This window comes from Bubalus bubalis, chromosome 3 (genome assembly GCF_019923935.1).
Source record: "Bubalus bubalis isolate 160015118507 breed Murrah chromosome 3, NDDB_SH_1, whole genome shotgun sequence".
Lineage (NCBI taxonomy): Eukaryota > Metazoa > Chordata > Mammalia > Artiodactyla > Bovidae > Bubalus > Bubalus bubalis.
The window spans coordinates 167,855,245-167,873,857 of NC_059159.1; the positions used below are offsets into that span (position 1 = coordinate 167,855,245).

Here is an 18,613-nt window from a genome sequence, read left to right on the forward strand (position 1 = left end):
GTAACTGTGCTACCGGGAAGAAGCCCTGGGCTGACGCCCAGATCCTGCCACTTATCAGCTGAGAAAAAGCACCTCCTCTCCGAGCCTCAGTTTCCCCATGAACAGATCACGGATAACAACCCCTAACTCTTGGGTTATATGAGGATGGCAGGAGGGAACAGAAGCGCCACGAAGGGAGGGTCTCAGTCATGCTCCCTGCAGTCCAGTGCCTGCAACACGGTACAGATGCCCACCCTGATTTTTATTGGACAGATGAATGAACGAGCGAATGAATGGACGTAAATGTAGCTAAACCACTTCATAGATACACTCACTTTATTTTTGCGATTCTCACTAACAAAAGCCTGCTTTTCAGGCTGAAACCCTGAAAGTTACTCAAGCTGGGAAAACGAGCGTACTTAACCCAACCTATAAGTCTTTTGTCAGTCTAGAGAAGCATATGGGCCATCTTCGAATAATGTTTTTAAACGCATAAGATCAAATGCAAAAAGCATAACATAAGAAGCCATTTATCACAACACTTTTTAAAAAAGCTAACAGGCATATAATAATATATACGCTTCTTTATTGACACATTAAATAAAAAGATCTAGTAAAAGATGTAATAACAACTGCAAATGGGAAGCAGTGAAGAGAATAACTATATTTTACGACATTTGGAACAAATGAAACAACAAACGAAGGATGATATAAAACTACGTGATTTCTATTGGCAAAAAAGTCACAGGTGCTATTAACACACCCAAGTCTGCAATAGAAGGAAATGCCAAATTTCAGTAAAAAGTCGGTGAGAGTGAAAATGTATTATTAGGGAATTTCAAACCAGCAAAGACTCCGGGTTGAGAGCCTCAGTCTGGACTTTGAGAGAGAAAGCTTCTCTGAGTATCTGTCCGTCTGTGAATATAACCAAAAGCTTGGGTGCAGATAAGAAGAGACAGGAAATTAAGATTCAGCTGTGATCACACCAAAATCATCCCTTCCTGGAGGGGCATATGTGGTGTGGGGAGAGGTGGACAGATGCTGGTTTTAGAAAAGGAAAAAATTTTAAACTCTTAAGGGTATGTGCTCACCAACCCCCCACAAACCTCCCTCTCTGAACTTCGGTTTTCTTCTCTGTAAATGCATCATCATGATGTTGGGTAACAGAGGACAAGATGGTTGGATGACATCATCAACTCAATGGACATGAGTTTGAGCAAACTCTGGGAGATAGTGAAAGACAAAGAAGCCTGGCATGATACAGTCCATGGGATTGCAAAGAGCTGGACATGACTTAGCGATTGACCATCGACAACAATGTTCCCTCAGTGCCTGGGAGACTGTGTGAAATGAACGGGGCAATACACTCTGCGCAGAGATGCAAGCACTACCCCTCAACACCCCGCTTCTATACTTCCCCGGGTGAGACAAGGCTTTTGCAGTAACTCACACTTAGAGCTGCTGAGAGCACCGTAGCAGGGTGCATGGTCCCATCCCTGAGCACCTACTAGGTACCAGGCCATCTGCTAGATAGTCAGCACTCAGAGGGGCCCAGATAAAGCCCTGCCCTCAAGAAGTTCATAGCTGCGGCCAAAGGCAACACGATTTATAAAGCTGAGTGAATGCCTACAATACAGATGCATAAAACTGCATGAGATCCCCAAGAGGGGATTCAAGCAATGAATTCTTCCTGGGCTGGTTGGGGAAGGATTCTTGGAGGAGGCAGCAATACGCTGACTCTTGAAGGAAGAGGGAGAGACAAGGATGAGGGTGAGGGGGAGGAAAGGCAGAAGAAATGAGAAGGCAGACAGGTGTCAGAGGACAGAATAATCAGAGCAGCTAAAATATGCAAGAGAGAAGCTTTGGGGAAATAGGCAGCAAGCCCACTGGTAAAGGTGAGGGGTGGGTAGGACAAGAGGAGTCAGCGCTCAGCAGGCTCTGCTGTGTGTATGCCGTCGCTAATTTGTGTCTGACACTTTGGGGACCCCATGAACTGTAGCCATTACTTTGCCAACAAAGGTCCGTCTAGCCAAGGCTATGGTTTTTCCAATAGTCATGTATGGATGTGAAAGCTGGACTATAAAGAAAGCTGAGCACCAAAGAATTGATGCTTTTGAACTGTGCTATTGGAGAACACTTTTGAAAGTCCCTTGGACTAAAAGGAGATCCAACCAGTCTATACTAGGGGAGATCAGTCCTGAGTGTTCATTGGAAGGACTGATGGTTGAAGCTGAAACGTCAATACTTTGGCCTCCTAATGAGAAGAGCTGACTTATTTGAAAAGACCCTGATGCTGGGAAAGATTGAAGGTGGGAGGAAAAGGGGACGACAGAAGATGAGATGGCTGGATGGCATCACCGACTCAATGGACATGAGTTTGGGTAAACTCCTGGAGTTGGTGATAGTCAGGGAGGCCTGGTGTGCTGTGGTTCATGGGGTCGCAAAGAGTCGGACATGACTGAGTGACTGAACTGAACTGGACGGTACCCCACCATGCTCCTCTGTCCATGGAATTTCCCAGGCAAGAATACTGGAGTGGGTTGCCATTTCCTTCTCCAAGGTATCATTCACACCTAGGGATTGAACCTGAATCTCCTGCATTGGCAGGCGGATTCTTTACTACTGAGCCACCGGGGAAGCCCATGTGTATATTATAGACCATCTCAAATTTAATCCCATAAGGCAGGTCTTACTACGCCATTCGAAAGATGAGACAACTAGGACTCGAACTGTGCTCCAAAGTGCATATTCTCCCCCCAGCGTGGCACCAATATCACTCACTAACACTGTGCTCCCTGAAATTCCACCCAAGTCGGAATCAGGGAACAAAATGCTTTAGGAACAGGCCTTTGGTGATTGGGGGTGTTGTTTCCCCAATCCTCACCCCTTTTCCTTGCCTTGTACATTCCATCTCCTCCTCTGATCCTGGCAGTTCCAGCAGCCAGTCTGCAGGGCTCCCTGGGTGATGCTGAACACAGGGAGTATGGGGAGATGACAGTGACTCCAGCCTGCTCTGCAGACAGCTGCCAACCAGCAGCCAGGCTGAGCTGGGCTCTGGGGCTTCTCTCCTACCTGCCCCAAGCCCACAGTGCCAGGGCCTCTGCTTCTGGCTGCTGGCTGAGCCTCTGCCACAAGTTGGCACGTGGTTCCTTGGGCCAGCTCAGGGGTGGGAGTGAATGAGCCCCTGCCTCCCTTCCAAGGTCCCAGCCAGTAGCTGTAGTGGATCTTAGAGCCTAAGACTCACCAACTTATTGCTTTGATATGGGGAGAAGCTTCTGGAAAGTATTTGGAGGAATAGGGGCAGGCAGCAACTTTCTTTCCCAACCTCAAGAGCTTCTCCTTAGCCAGGGCAGGTTAGACACTCTGAGGACAATTGTCTTTGAAGATTCTTTTCTCTTTCATCCAAACCAAATTAAGCACATTCTCCACGGCCTCACTGAATACTGAGTATGTGTCATTTTTACTAATCATAGAGTGATAACCAAGACACTGAATTCTCTACCTGCATTATCTCATGCAAGTATGTGTTAACTGCTCAGTCATGTCTAACTCTTTGCAACTGCACGGTCTATAACCCACCAGGCTCCTGTGTCCGTGGAATCCTCCAGGCAAGAACACTGGAGTGGGTTGCCATGCCCTTTTCCAGGGGATCCTCCTGACTCAGAGATCAAACCTGGGTCTCCTGCATTGCAGGCAGATTCTTTACCGTCTGAGTTGCCAGGGAAGCCTATCTCATGTAGTATTCATCCATTGTACAGAAACAGAGATTAACAGGGGTACAGAGATTCAACTTCAACTCATTCCATGAGCTAAGTGTCTATGGCCCATCTTCTTTGAGAGTGACACAGTAGAAAGCCCAGGACTTGCTTTGAGAAGGATACGGTGGATGTTTGAGCAGAAAAAGGAGGAGGAAGGAAAGGAGAGATTGAGGAGAGAGGGGAAGGGAGGAGAAGAGCCAAGTTTTATGTTTCCCACTAGACTGAGTTTCTAAAGGCAGGGATCTCTGTAGCTCCATGCCTAATACAATGGCATTTAATAGAGGGTGACACATACTGAATAATTCCTGAATATTCACTGGAAGGACTGATGCTGAAGCTGAAGCTCCAATACTTTGGCCACCTGATGCAAAGAACTGACTCATTTGAAAAGACCCTGATGCTGGGAAAGATTGAAGGCAAGAGGAGAGGGGGACGACAGAGGATGAGATGGTTGGATGGCATCACTGACTCGATGGACATGAGTTTGAGTAAGCTCAGGGAGTTGGTGATGGACAGGGAAGCTGGGCGGGCTGCAGTCCATGGGGTTGCAAAGAGTCAGACATGACTGAGCGACTGAACTGAACTGACACATACTTACTGAATATTTAAATAAATGGATAGATGTATAAACCAACATGAGCAAACTCACTGAGGAATTAATGAGAGAATGAATGTCATTGAGCCAATTTCCTGGTAAATTGTTGCTTAAATGAATCTGAGCTTTCAAGAGAGCTGAAGGCCCCATCTTCTTGATGGCTCCTCTTGTGAGATTAAAATAACACAGTTTGGGGAGGAAATGAGAAGACAGAAATGAAGACCAACGTGAAACCCTCTGCCCACTAAGACCCCATGACACGTGCTATTGTTCCATGGGTATAAATTTTCAGTTATGCCACATGACTAAGTTCTAGAGATCCATTGTACTACACAGCACCCGTCATTAACAAGAAGCAGCTGTGCAATTAAGACATTTGTTAACAAGGTAGATCTCTGGGACTTCCCTGGTGGTCCAGTGGCTAAGATTCTGCACTTCCAATGCAGAGGACCCAGGTTTAATCCCTGGTCAGGGAACTAGATCCCATAAACCGCAACGGAGATTAAAGATCCTGCCGCAACTAAGACCCAGCACAGCCAAGAAAATAAACATTTTAAAAAGGATGGCAGACCTCTGGTTAAAGTATGCTTACCACAAACTGGTCAACCAACAAACCAACCAAAGGTCAGGAGGAAATTTTTGGAGGTGATGGATATGTTTATTATCTTTAATGGAGTGATGGTTTCTTGAGTATATACATATGTGGAAACTCATCAAGTTGTATACATTAAAGAGGTGTTTTTGTTTTTGTTTTCATGTCAATCATACTTTGATACCAGTGTTAATCACTAAAACAGAAAGATTCCTCATAATCCCGAGCCCCTGTAAAGGTCAAGGTGTCCCCAGACCTCACGTTCACAAGAGCAGCCTCCAGCCCTTATATTCCTTGGCACACCTGTCCTAGGTGGCTTCCAGGATGAGCCCTCATGCCTTGATCACCTCCTGACCATAGATGGTCACAGCTCTGTGCCCTCTGGGCCTCTGGATATGGTGGTTCATGTGGCAAGACAAAGACAGGGAGGAACTTATTAAAGTTCAAGTGAATGGGCTCAGCCCTTTGGGAAATATGAGATCACAGGGGCACCCTGAGAACTAGACAATCCTAGCAAGTCCCTTAAAGCTTCCTGACTACAATGGCCAAGAGGTGAAAAAGCACTGGACTTCACCTTCACTTTCACTTTCATGCATTGGAGGAGGAAATGGCAACCCACTCCAGTGTTCTTGCCTGGAGAATCCCAGGGACGGGGGAGCCTGGTGGGCTGCCGTCTATGGGGTCTCACAGAGTCAGACACGACTGAAGCAACTTAGCAGCAGCAGCTCATTGTACCTTTTAGAATCCACATATAAGTGACAATCATACAGAAGAAGAGACAAACCCACAGATACAGAGAACACACACGTGGTTACTAGTAGCAGTGGGGATAATACAGTGTTGGGGGAGTGGGAGGCACAGACTACTGGGGGTCAGATAGGCCCAAGGGCATATTATACAACATGGGGAATACAGCCAACATTTTGTAATAACTGTAAATGGAAAGTAACCTTTTAAAATTGTATAAAAATAAATTTTCAAATTAAAAAAAGCAAAAATAATAGTAATAATAAACACACACACACTAAGAATCTGGAGACTTAGATTCCCAGTTGGTTCTGTTGCATTCTGACTCTGATCATGGAAAGCTCCTTCCACTCTTTGGGTCTCAGTTTCCCTCTGTGAAGAGAGGGCTGGACTTAATGCTCCTTCAGAAGTCACTTGAGCCCCCTGAGGAAGAGGGCTGGGGGCTCCCAGGTGCCCTGTGTTTCAGCAGAGCTGGGGGGATGTTTCCTGATTCTCTAGGCTGGTGGAGGGGCTCCTGCCACCTAAGAACCAGGGCTGGAAGGTTTCCCAGGAGAAGTCCAGGAGGCACAGGTCTCCTGCCCACAGCTCAGCAGGGCCCACCCTTGCCCTGCCCTCATCCCTCCCCCAGGCCACATGGCTGAGCCCCACTGTGTACCACCTGGCTGGTGGAGCTGGGAGAGACGACCCTTGTCTTCAAAGACCTCTCATTTCCGTGGAGAGCCCCTACAAACACACTGGGAAAGAACTCACGGCAGAACTGCCAAATCAGCATCAGCAAGCACAGGGTTGCTGTTCTAGCGGTTCCTTGCCTGTAGGTAGCGCTGTAGAATTCACAGGCTGATGTCACACACACCACCTTACTGGACCATCACAGTGGCCCTCGCTTTGCTGTTTTCATTTAACAGCTCCTGTGAGACAGAAGGCCCTGCTTAAAATCAGATCCCTCCATTTCCGGGCAGTATCCATGGCTTGTAGGGTTCAGGGAGGGCTTCCTGGAGGAGAGAGGTTTTGAGCTGAGCCTTGAGTGTGGCTGGAGGTGGAAGAGTTTGTATCCAGGGTAATGTGTGCGGGCAGTGGAGGAGACCATATGCCCATCAAGGGAAAGGAAGCCTGGAGAATGCAATTCTATCCCATAATGTAGGGAAATCTATCTTATAACATAGCTGCAGGGGGGAGATGACATTCTGAGCATTGCTGGGACAAAGGAACAAAAGGAATGTGGAAAGAGAACAATTTGAGCATCAGAAAGAACTCGGGATGCCAGTGAGAGAACTGAGCTGGAGTCCCAGCTCTGCCTGGAAGCTTCGTTGTGTGACCTCAAGAGAATCAGCTGGCCTCCCTGAGCTCGTCTTCCTTACTGATCAGATGGAGATGATAGCACCTCCCTCTCAGGACAGAGATGAAAACAAAATGAGATAAACCACCTACAGCACCGCAGGCTTCCCAGCACCAACGTGAGTCCAGCTACTGTGAAGTCCCTCTTACCGTCTTTCTTAGCACCAGGGGGCCTGCTGTCCCTGGCATGGTGGTTAGAAGGTTAGAAGAAAATCCCATTTTTCAAGAGACTTCAGCTTCTGTAGAACGCAATGCACTTCCACCAGCCTACAAACAATGACTTTATAAAATGTAAATTCCAGGCAACAAAAGCCTGTGTCCAGTCTATCGGCTACTTATCAAAAAATATAGTAGTGGATAGTGAGTGATGGTAATTAAACACTAGTTAATTCAGTTACTGGAAAGAACTATTGCTACTTTGAAGCATCAAGGTTATCTGTGGCACCGTTTAATGAATGGGGTTTTTATGTGGTGGAAATCACTAGGTAATTGCCTGCTGATCATCCGTAATTACAAGACTGTTAGCTATGCAAAGCCTGAAACGACGATTTCTAATGTCTTTAGGATCAATAAAACAAGCAACCATCTATCTGTTCACCCATCCATCCGTCCGTCCATCCATTTCATCTACCCTCCATTACAAAGATACTTGGTGAGCACGGGCTATACTCTCTCCTGTGATTTGAAGAGTCAGAAGTATAGATAAGACGCAGTCATGGTCTGTTATTATTGTTGTTAGTTGCTAAGTCATATTCGATTCTTTTGCAACCCATGGACTGTAGCCCGCCAGACTGCTCTGTCCATGGGATTTTCCAGGCAAGAACACTGGAGTGGGCTGCCATTTCCTCCTCCAGAGGATCTTCTCAATCCAGGGATTGAATCTGTGTCTCTTGCATTGGCAGGCCGATTTTTTAACCACTGAGCCACCTGGGAAGTCCCCAAATCATGTTCTGCTGCTGCTGCTGCTGCTGCTGCTAAGTCGCTTCAGTCGTGTCCGACTCTGTGAGACCCCATAGATGGCAGCCCACCGGGCTCCCCCATCCCTGGGATTCTCCAGGCAAGAACACTGGAGTGGGTTGCCATTTCCTTCTCCAATGCATGAAAGGGAAAAGTGAAAGTGAAGTCGCTCAGTCGTGTCCAACTCTTAGCAACCCCACAGACTGCAGCCCACCAGGCTCCTCCATCCATGGGATTTGCCAGGCAAGAGTACTGGAGTGGGGTGCCGTTCTCCGAGTCATGTTCTACTGCCCTCCAAAAAGATAGCAATCTTGAAGAACCGAGACGACAGGGCAAAAAGGTCTATGGGAAGTTGGAAGGGGAGGAGAAGCCAGAAGGGGAAGTCAGTTTGGGATGAGAGGAGTGTATGGAAGTTGGGTGTGTAGATGAAGAGAGACTTACACCTTTTCTTATTTTTGGAATTTTGAATTGTGCGCATGTATATACTTACTCAAAAAATAAATAGACCTTTTATTTAAAAAATAAGTGAGAACTGGAAAAAGAAAGGGAGGGGGGGAGAAGAGGAAGAGGAAGAGAAAAATATGGCCTGAAAATAGGTCATTAGAATTGAACTTGCACCACAAGTCACAAGGTTAAATTGCAATTGGTTTCAAAGAAAATGGGGTTGAAGAAATGAAAACTTTAAATGCCAACTATTCTTCCGAATGAATCTGACATGGATATGAGTTTGAGCAAACTCCAGGAGTTAGTGGAGGACAAAGGAGGCTGGCGTGCTACAGTCCATGGGGTCACAAAGAGTCATACGACTTAGAGACTAAAGAGCAACAATTCTCCTGAAGATCACCTATGTCTTAACTTACATTTGCTTGACAAGAAGGTAGTGGTTCGCTTCAGTTGTGTCCGACTCTGTGCGACTCCATAGACAGTAGCCCACCAGGCTCCCCTGTCCCTGGGATTCTCCAGGCAAGAACACTGGAGTGGGTTGCCATTTCCTTCTCCAATGCATGAAAGTGAAAAGTGAAAGTGACGTCGCTCAGTCGTGTCCGACTCCTAGCAACCCCATGGACTGCAGCCTACCAGGCTCCTCCGCCCATGGGATTTTCCAGGCAAGAGTACTGGAGTGGGGTGCCATTGCCTTCTCCCCAGTCAAATTGGCAGCTATTTTTGTCAAATGGTAATCCTCAGTGCTGGCAAGGGCAAAGTGAAATGATTCTCTCCCTATTCTACTTGTGTTGCTTTGAAGTGAAGTGAAGTGAAGTCGCTCAGTCGTGTCCGACTCTTTGTGACCCCATAGACTGCTGCCCACCAGGCTCCTCCGTCCATGGGATTCTCCAGGCAAGAATACTGGCATGGGTTGCCATTTCCTTCTCCAGGGGATCTTCCCGACCCAGGGATCGAACCCAGGTCTCCTGCATTGCAGGCCAACATTTATGGAAGGCAATTTGGCAAAATCTATCAAAACTTCTGAAGTGTTCACACAGCTTGACTTAGTGATTATCGTAGTGCATTGTAAAGGAAAAAAGAACACCCAGGTAAGAAAGATGTTCAAAAATGTTCATCATAGTGTCATCAATAATGGGGTTAAAAGTGAGAATGATCAAAATATCCAACAGTGACAGTTTGATCCATTCATACAATAAGATATAAGGGGAAAAGGTAAAACTATAATTTCTAGTTTATAGTTAGTGTATGGGAACACTTTCTAACATTAGTTTCCCCCAAATCAAGAAAACATCACATATAAACAAATGCGCATGCACATATGATAGAAAAAAAAATAAAAGACTTCAATGAAGGACTGCCACTTCACTGGTTGGGATATGTGCTGGCAGGGGTGATGCGGGACAGCCCTTAGATGTGATTGTACAATAACTGTGTGCCCTTCCGCACTCCCTTAGCTTTGAGGAATACACATCACTCTCCCCATACACACATACACCGTGGAGAGAGCCTGTAGACTTATCCGTCAAAGTGCTTTGCATTCCTCTGGCCTACAGGTGAGTGAAGGAACTGATAACCCAGCCAAGCAGAGGCTCACGCCAAGGAATCTGAATCTCAGGCACACGAAGCTTGAGGATGTGGAAATCCACTGCTTACAAACTACCCACGATCATGCACATTTGGAAGTTCTTCAAGGTGCCCTGATATGGCCGGTCTAGTTGGGTTTACTCACTGTTGTGACAAGCGATGGCCTGCCTTTCTAGTTTCTGGACGGGGGGATGATGTAAATAGAGCTGTATCTCTAAATAGTTAAGGAACACTTAAGTTCAGAACTTCTAGGTTTGATTGAGTGTGTCTCAAGTTCTGCCAACAGAAGATTCAGATGAAGATTCAGGGGTTTTGGAGAAGGGTGCTGAAAGAGGATACTGAGTTGTAGACAATGGTGACCAGGAGGGTTGTCTGTCTTGCACCTTTTGAGAGAGACCAGCAGTGGGCAGAGGGAAGGGAGAAGAGGTCTCCATCATGGCCCGTCTCCATCTGGAAGAGCACAGAGCAAGGAGGAGGGGAGGAGGACAAGCAGAGAAAGTACCTTGAGGCCCGTGCTAATAGAGTTACTTGTAAAGTGAATCTCACAGTCAGCCAGGCAGACTTTATCTGCCCAGGGCCTGAGCTCGGGGACCTAGGAGGCCATGATGCACAGAGGAAACTCCTGAGCCTGGAGCACAGGAGAGGAGGTTCCAGTCCTCTGCTCTGCTGCTCACGTTAGAGAACTTGGACAGTCACTTTCATTTCCCTGAGCCTCAGGATAATTTGCTTATTCATCTGGCAGCATATTCCCTCATTCATCCATTCACTTAGCAAATATCTGTTGAATGTCTACTATCATGTACTGGCAGTTTAGACATATGCAGGAAAATGGGTTCTTTATGTCAAAAGAATGGGAAGGCTCTGGGTGGTACTCTTCATGGATAATGGGGGAGCTGTGGGCTTCTCTTTCCTGGGTTTATCCTCTTGTCTCTACTTCTTAAGGATCTGGGTGGACATACAACCGGAGGCAGCAAGGAGCCACAGACGTGCTGTCAGAGAGATGCACAGCACAGGGGAAGATGCAATTACCGCCCACGGGCCTGCACTGCCTGTTTTATTCTAGACAAGGCCACTGCTTGGCCTGCTGGGCTGAGCGGAGAGAAAAGAAAGAGTGTGGGGGAGGAAGCAGGTGGAGACCGTGCTCACCGGCGAGTCCCATGGACCGTGAAACAATCAAGTGCAGAGAGTGCACAGACTGATGCAGGAACTGACTTCCGCAAACTGTGTTTTCTTTTTTGGTGGAGGAAAGACTTCGCTCTTTTAGAAATATGTAAAGATATATAATGAGTATCTATTATATTGGAATTGGTCTACGTGTAGCAAAGACGTGGTGTATACAAAAAAGAGATCCTTCCCTCATGGTATTTATATTCTACTAGGGAGAAAACTGCAAACAGTTAAAAAAGGATTAAAGAGTTAAATGGCCGAAGTGTTAGTTACTGTAACAGAAGGGGGCTAGGGAGCGTTGGGGTGTGCTGGTTTACTAAGATGCTAGAAAAGGCTTGTGGAGTCATGGAGATAATCAATAGGGTAAAGAATGCAGAGTGAGGTAGAGCACGTGGGTTAGAGCAAGTTCTCAAGAAACTACTGCTGTTGCTGTTATTGTCAATTATGTTCTAAATTCTTTCTCTGACTGTGGGACAGTGATGTCTATTTCATAAGATTGCTGAAAAGGTTAAATTTTGAAATACATAAAAATTAATTTACATGATGAATTCATCAGAGGATTATCGGGAGCCAGCCATGTTTCAGGCGAGACTGGCATAAACGTAAATGCACAGGATAAAGTCAGAGTGGTAAGCGAAGGAAGGAAAAGAAGGCCGGGGTTGAGATAAAGATTCCTAGGGGGAGTGACAGGACCTGTAAGTCTTGAGGAGATGACCTTTGAACAGAAGCAGGATGAAAAAGTGCTGGAGAGAACAGGGCTGGGGAAAGCATGTCACAGGGGGAGGAAACAGTGGGAGCAGAGGTACAGAGGCAGCCGTGGAGGTGGCCCTGCGAGACAGCCAGGATGGAGGGGCAACCCAGACGTCCATCAACAGATGAGTGCATAAAGAAAATGTGGTGCACGTATACAGTGGAATATTACTCAGCCATAAAAGAACCTATCTGAGTCAGTGGTAGTGAGGCAGATGGACCTAGAGCCTGCTATACCAAGTGAAGTAACTCAGAGAGAGAAAAAAAATACTGTATATTAACTCGTATATATGAACCTAGAGAAATGGTGCCATGAACCTATTTTCAGGGAAAGAATAGAGACACAGATGTAGGGAATGGACTGGTGGACACAGACGGGGCAAGGGGAGGGTGGGACAGATGGAGAAAGGAGCGTTGACATATATACAGTATCTTGTGTGAAGTAGATAGCCGGTGGGAAGCTGCTATTATACATAAAGCCGGAAGTCCAGCCTCACACTCTGTGATGACCTGGAGGAGTGGGATGGGCATGGGAAGGGAGGCTTAAGAGGGAGGAGATACATGTATAATCATGGCTGATTTGAGCTGTTGTACAGCAGAAACCAACACAACACTGTAAAGCAATTTTCCTCCAATTAAAAAATAAATAAAAAAAAGAAGAGGAAGAAGCAGGGCCAGTGGGTGGTAGAGGTGAGAGTGGGGGTTTGGGGTTGAATTATGGATATGCAGCAAAGGTTCTGCTGCTGCTAAGTCGCTTCAGTCGTGTCCGACTCTGTGCGACTCCGTAGATGGCAGCCTACCAGGCTCTGCCGTCCCTGGGATTCTCCAGGCAAGAACACTGGAGTGGGGTGCCATTTCCTTCTCCAATGCATGAAAGTGAAAAGTGAAAGTGAAGTCGCTCAGTCGTGTCCGACTCTTCGCGACCCCATGGACTGCAGCCTACCAGGCTCCTCTGTCCATGGGATTTTCCAGGCAAGAGTGGAGTGGGTGTTAAACAGGAGTATGGGGATATGATTTATAACTTAAAAGCTGCTATATGGTGCGGCCAAAAAAATTTTTTTAATAAATAAATAAAGGGGGGGACTTCCTTGGTGGTCCATTGGTTAAGAATCCATGTTTTCTAATGCAGGGGGTGTGGGTTCGATCCCAGGTCAGGCAAGTAAGAGCCCACAGGACACACAGCACAGTCACAAATAAATAAATTAATTAAAAGGAAAAAAAAATAACTACACAGAGTTGTCAGAGTTATGTTTTTTCTTTTAATTTATTATTATTTTTTACTATGCTGTGGCATATGCAAAGGATGCGACACGTTCAAAAATCAACATATTAATTACACTCCTATTATGTGTAGGCTGCTAGACATAACAGCATAGGTAGAGACAGCCACCATTCCTTGTCCTCAGAGACTTTCTGATGATTTCACTGGCACCGTGCAGATATTTAATAAATTATCACTTGATACGAACTAATACATAATACATTACACCATACTATGGTATATGGATAACACGGTATTCATATTGTTATCTTTCTTGCCCCCAAAATGACAGAGTTAAAATTCACCAGCAGCTGATTTTCAGAAGGGAGCAGCAAAAGGGAAAAAAAGAAGAAACAAACGAGAAGGTGGAAATAAGCAAGAGGGAGCAGGGGCGTGCCATTCCTCACCACTGTAGCTCTGCACATGTGCCTATAACCTTCCTCTCATTTGACGGGTGGGCTCCCCTATTTCCATCCCAGGGCACAGCTCACTCTTCACCTTCCAGAACCCAGACGCTCCCCCTCCGCCGTGCCACTTGGGCTGAATTGCTGTCCACCCTGTCCACCCTCCAGGGTCCCGGATCCATCTCTGCCGAGGCATCTCACGGGACACACGAGTACGATGTTTGCTCACAACATTCATTCTTCTCATTTACTCATATAGCCTCAGAGATGAACGCAGGGCCTGATGTGGCTGCTGTAATAAACATTTGCAGAAGAGAGAAAGGCATAAGGAAGAGAGGGAGGGAGGCAGGGAAGGAGCAAGAGAAGAAAGGAAGTGGGGAGAAAGAAAGGAATCCAAGTCCTTCCTTCTTTTCCAGGCAATGCTAAATCTCACTGCAACCAGCTAGTGCTGAGTTTATTGATCAGCATTTCTGAGGTATTGAACTGAGTTTCTATTGACAGAAATAACTACCAACCAAGCTAGAGAGAGAGAGAAATGTGCTGACAGCCAGCAAATCATAGCCCTGGTATCAGAGATCCTGTCTGTGCCGGGGGGGGACGATCATTAATTTCCTGTTCCTTCACAGTTACATTTCTTGGGCTGACTGACAAGTTCATTTTAGGGATTCATCAGGCCCTTTATAAATAAACTCCCTTCTTATTCCATGTTTCTAACTGCACCTGCCACCCAGATGATTGGCTGCCTGCGACTCACATAAACATTTCAAATTGCTAGCAATAGCTCAACGTGGTAGTTAAAGGAAATCTTTCCGTTTCTGTATTATATAATCAAGAGAGCTCAATCCCCCTGGCTTAGGCACCTCCATTCCATACACAGGACTGAAGATTTCATTCATCGCTTTCCTGCCCACTCCACACCTTTAAATAATTGATACCCAAGCATTTAGTTATATAATGGTTTGTTGGCATGCAGACCTTGAAATTAAGTTCCCTGGAAAAGCTGTGTGACTCTGAGGAGGGCACTTAACCTCTCTGAGCTGTTTTCTTGCCTGAAACATGTGGATGTATGGTGAATGCAACTGCCACCAAAGAAGACAAGAGGTAACAGCAGTGAGCATGTTTAAAGCTCAGGAGAGAAGAAGCAAACTTGTAATATTATTTTGTGAATTCTCATAACGAGTCCCAGGATTGCTATCTCTATTTTACAGACAAGCAAACTGTGTCTCCTGGAAAAGAAGTGGCCTTTTCCAGGCTGGTAGATGGCAGAGGTATGAAATGAACCCAGTTCTGCCTCAGGCAGCTGCTCACAGAAAGACCATTTTTCATTCATCTTACTAGTGATTTGCCTCCTGTGCCTGGTCGAAAATTCCATTTGGTGCCAGTGGCCTCGAGGTTAGCCTAGGAAGAACTCAGCTGTCTGCTAGCCTTCGCATGCACAAAGCAACCCCGGTCTCTCTAGAAACAATCCTGCAGGCTGCAGCCCATCAAAGGAAAGTTCTGAGACTCCAAAGGCCTGGTGTTGAGGCATCTAATGTATTCACTGTTCAGCTTGTTTTGCTACAAGGAGCCAGGAGGTACCTTGACATTTGGATTAGCATACAATTTCTCTTTAAAGACGGTTTATGTTTTGTAAAGGTTTTGGGTAGTTCTAGCTATTAACTTGGGCAGGGAAATTTCTCTGCTGAGCCCGTGGAGCTTTTGGGCTGAGACAGAAGACTGTTCGCTTTCACTTTCTCACAGACATTCACTGAATACCTATTGCTCAGTGATCAGTGGTATTCAGTCACGATGGTCCCTGGGCAGCTTCTGACAGAGTCGAGAAGATGAGCATTGACCCCATAATGCTCTGTCTCCTGTGTGTGAACGCGGGGGCAGGGCACTAAGCATGGGCTAGCTTATTCTAAATCCCTCAAGGCAGCCACTGTGCTCCTTATGCCCATTTTACAGAGGAGGAAACCGAGGCACAGTGAAGCCGGGGGACAGGCACACTGCCCCACGGCAAGAAAATGGAGGATCTAGAATCTGAACGCAGGTTGAAATGAGCCCGATGATGCCACCTGATTGACAGCTGGGCCCTGAGCTATGAGGTGAGGTTATTCCGGCTGAGGGGCGGACATATGGGGATCCAGAGCACCAGTCTTTCTACTTCCCTACGTGTTTGATATTCCCCATAATTATCTTCCTTGCTTTCTCTCTCTTTCTCTTTTTCTTCCTTTCTTTCTTTTTCTTTCCCACTCTCTCACATAAAGGCTCTGGAGCCAGACTTCTAAAAACGGTGAAACAGAGGGAATAATACCACCCTGGATATAGGGTTGCTCTGAGTCTAAAACACATTAACACAGACCAAGCATTTAGAACCGGCCACACTAAGTATTCAAGACATGTTAGCTGCTGTTTATTTATTTCAGCACGTGACTTGTGGGATCTTTGTTTCCCGACCAGGGATTGAACCCGTGCCCTTGCAACAGAAGCACTGAGTCTTAACCACGGGGCCACCAGGGAGGTCCCTTAGCTGTTATTTACTGTAACAGCTAAGATGAAAAAGTCTGTTGTGTTCAGTGTCTAGCAAGCCTCTCCCCCTCAACCCCACATATTCTTGAATATAAGAAAAATCACCCCCACCTTCCTGAGGAAGATTTTAAGTGTAATTTGATCTGCCTGAATATATACACTTTACTTAGAAATGTAAATGAACCAGTCATATATCTACTTATAGTATTTCATGTATTACTTTAGTAATACCCATACCTGTTTAAATTCTCAGATTACCCATTATGATAAATATACTTAGAATTATTGCTCTTTTCCATTCTTTTTGTTTAATTTTTTTTATTTTAAAATGAAAGCATTTAATCCTAGTATGTGGGGATGAGTTTTATCATTCATTTTTAAAAATTAATTAATTTATTTTAATGGAGGCTAATACTTTACAATATTGCAGTGGTTTTGCCATACATTGACATGAATCAGCCATGGGTGTTCAGCCATCCTGAACCTGCCTTCCACCTCTCTCCCCATCCCATCCCATCCCTCTGGGTCATCCTGAACACCCTGAACATCCAGCCCCGAACACCCTGTCTCATGCATCGAACCTGGACTGGTTATCTGTTTCACATATGATAATATACATGTTTCAATGCTATTCTCTCAAGTCATCCCACCCTCACCTTTTCCCACAGATTCTTTTTGAATACAACTACTTTATTCCAACTCTTCACCTGTAATTCCTGATCTGGTCTAATGGATCTTCCCCCAAGCAGTTGTTGTTTAAAATAAAGTAGTTGAGAGATTCGCTTCATGTGTGAGAAGTCATGCCCAGGTGACACCCTTCTCTGTGGGGCGGATTTGTGGAGTAAGTACTTCTCTTAGAAACATTTATGGGCTTCCCAAGTGGTGTTGTGTATGTGTAAAGTCGCTCAGTCGTGTCCTACTCTTTGTGACCCCATGGACTGTAGCCCACCAGGCTCCTCTGTCTATGGGGTTCTCCAGGCAGGAATACTGGAGTGGGTTGCCATGCCCTTCTCCAGGGGATCTTCCCAACCCAGGGATTGAACTGAGGTTTCCCACATTGCAGGAAGATTCTATCAGCTGAGTTACCAACTCCTGCCAATGCTGGAGACGCAAGAGATGCAGGTTAGATCCCTGGGTCAGGAAGATCCCCTGGAGTAGAAAATGGCAACCCACTCTAGTATTCTTGCCTAGAGAATTCCGTGGACAGAGGAGCGTGGTGGGCTCCAGTCCATAGGGTCACAAAGAGCTGGACACAAAATAAGCAGACATACACATGTGGTCAGAGGGTAGGCAAAGCAGAAAGGACTGGTTAAACTGGGTGGGGTGGTTGGGAGCCTGGTTTGCAGGAAGCAAAGGAGAGAAGACAGATGAAGGTAAATGTCAATCCTGGTCAGAATAGGCTACATCCTACCCAGTTCGCTGACTCTTCATCAAATCTTTTTTTTTTTTTTTAATTAGAAAAGTCATACATTGTTGTTATGAGGTGTTTAGACAACACTGAAAAGAAAAAAAGAAAACAAACCCATTAATCCTGCTGCCTAGAGAGAGCTACAATTGCTATTGTGCAATCTCTGATCCAAGCACGAATGAGCTTTCCCCAGACAGCCTCTTGGTTCAAATGTCACCAGTTCAATGTCGCTGGATGACCGACCACCTAATATTAGGGGTGCCAGATTTAGCAAACAACAATTCAGGACATTAGTTGCATTTGAATTTCAGATAAACATCCACTCTTTTTTTTTTAAGTATAAATGTTTTCTGAAATATTGCAATCACTCACTGTTTTCCAGAAATTGTATTTTTCACTCCAGGGCAGCAACAACCATCCATCCCTACTTCTCACTTCAATCAGATTCTGACCTAGAGCCTCTTCTGTGCAGATCCATGCAGACACAGGCTAGAGGGGGACTCCAATGCCAAGACAGATATCTAACTGCCAGTTTCTAGGCAGAAAACAGTGGGTTTTCTTTCTGTTCAAGACCTGGGGTTAAACTGGGTTTTCCTCTTGGTTTTTAGAAGGAAATGAAGTAGGAACATGGTGTGAATAATCACTGATAATATGAAGGTGACTCCCCCTCCCCAAAATACTAAGTTCTTGTTAAAAATACAATGACTCCATTTCAATTAAGAGCAATTACATAACAGTAGGAGCTCAGTTCCCTGCTGTGAGTGTCAGGGATATTTTCTGTAACAAATTTCTGACAACAATTCTGAGTATTCCTTTTAAAGGTGAGCAAAGTGAAGTTCCCAGAGGGCAGGTAATTTGCCCAAAGTTTCGGTTACTCAGGGAGGACCTGGGATTCGAATCTGAAGTCTCTGAAAGGAAAGCTCCTGCAGCAATTTTGGACCTGAGGCTCCACAGCAGTTGCTAGAACATGAAAGCAACTGGCTTTTCAGAAGTGTTCTTGCTTGTGTTATTTATTTATGGCAAAGGCATTTTACCTCCCTGTGCATTTAGGAAAGCAGCCTTTCTAGAGGGACTGTCTGAACAGAGATCTCAGAGATCCAGCCCATTTTGAAAGCAAACTT

General features: G+C 45.7%; 1 protein-coding gene and 1 non-coding gene across 13 annotated transcripts in view; one reads left to right on the forward strand and one right to left on the reverse strand.

Moving 5' to 3' along the window:
• The window catches only part of ASTN2 (astrotactin 2), a 1,030,196-nt gene that overhangs the window by 435,437 nt on the left and 576,146 nt on the right, over nucleotides 1–18,613 (reverse strand). The gene's annotated exons all lie outside the window — the stretch shown is intronic.
• TRNAG-UCC lies at nucleotides 4,736–4,808 on the forward strand. Its single transcript has one exon. It is a non-coding gene; the product is annotated as a tRNA-Gly (tRNA).